Source organism: Elephantulus edwardii, unplaced genomic scaffold, assembly GCF_000299155.1.
Source record: "Elephantulus edwardii isolate Elephantulus edwardi_28Jun2011 unplaced genomic scaffold, EleEdw1.0 scaffold00107, whole genome shotgun sequence".
NCBI classification, from domain to species: Eukaryota; Metazoa; Chordata; class Mammalia; order Macroscelidea; family Macroscelididae; genus Elephantulus; species Elephantulus edwardii.
Window position 1 is genome coordinate 8,347,112 of NW_006399857.1, and position 1,600 is coordinate 8,348,711.

Here is a 1,600-nt window from a genome sequence, read left to right on the forward strand (position 1 = left end):
TGCCAGGAGGGACGGGTCCTTGGAGAGGGACATCATGCTTGGGAGGGTGGAGGGACAGCGCAGGAGGGGAAGACCCTCTATGAGATGAATTGATTCGGTGACTGGGGTTACCAGGATGGGTGTGTCAGAGGCAGTGGGGTTTGCGCAGGATAGAGCAGGTTTTAGGGCCGTTGTGCATAGGGTCGCTATGAGTCGGAAACGACTCGATGGCACATAACAGCAACAACAACATTAGGGTTTCTTGGCTGTAATCTTAATGGAAGCGAATCCTCAGGTCTCCCCTCTCCTCATTATATAGCGTGGTAGGTTTGAACCATCTGTTTTTATGTTAGCTGTCAAGTGAAACTTATTTGTGTCTTTTGATGAGCTCCATTAAGTATTATTTTGGTAAGTGAAAAGTGCTACCTCTCTGATTGATTGCATTCACAATTAAAGAAATCTGGGCAATTTGCAGCCTCTAAAAATCCAGTGAGGCATCAGCTATGAATTGATTCCTAATTCATAGCAGTAAGTTGAATTTTTGAGTTGTAGTCAGTAACAGCTATGAAATATCTGGTTTCTTTCTGTGTACTCTAATGACATAGACTTTACAAGGCAATTTTAAAGGTCAATAAGGGGGACCTTAATTTATGGTATGATCCTCTCAAATTAATGTTTGTCTTAGTATTTGAATTTATCACCCTAACCTTAAGGAAGATCTTATTTACCCTATAAGTTAAACATTAATTTCACCTAGCTAAATTGCAATGCCAATCCAAAGGCACATCGTTCAAATCCACTGGCTACTCCACCAGAGAAAATGAGCAGTCTGCTCCTTTGAAATATACTGGCTTTCAAAACTCTCTGGACGGTCAGTCAATGAGTCAGTTCTGACTCGATGGTACATAACAACAACAAGAGGTGCTTGTTTTCACCGAAGATAGTCCTCAAAGTGACATTGTTGATCTTTCATAATTTGGAGAAGTCCTGGCCTGCAGACTTTCCCAATTCAGTGTATTTCCTGATCTTCTGACTATTGATAGTGATTGTGGAGTCAAGTAAAATGAGATCGTTGTCAGTTTCAGTCATTTTTCCATCAGTTAAAATGTTGCCATTTGATCAGTGATGGGAATTTTTGTTTTGTTGATATTGAGATGTAGTAGTTGTGTTGTTAGGTACCATCAAATTTAGTACAACTTACGAACACCTTATGAACAAAATACCTGAATCCTGTCCCGTCCTGAGACTATTTTGAGCAGTCCCCAGCAAAACAAATACTAACTGGTAATTGTTGATATGAGAACTATGTGTTTCTCATTTATTTTGGAATCAATATATACTCTCTTGTTTATTTGAACTTTTTTATTTACCTTGAATTAGATGCCTGTACGTTCTAAAGATTAAAAATTACTTGCTCTTCATAATTTCTACTACCTCTTCTTACATTGTTATCAGATGTTGATTGACTGTATAAGACAATTGCAGAGTATAAAAGAATATTTCATTAAATAACTGTTGTTCACTCAGACATTTTTTAAGGACTAATTTTAATGGTGAATATTTGAGATTTTTTAAAGATTATTATTATTATTAATTTCAATGAACATCTACAGACATTTTT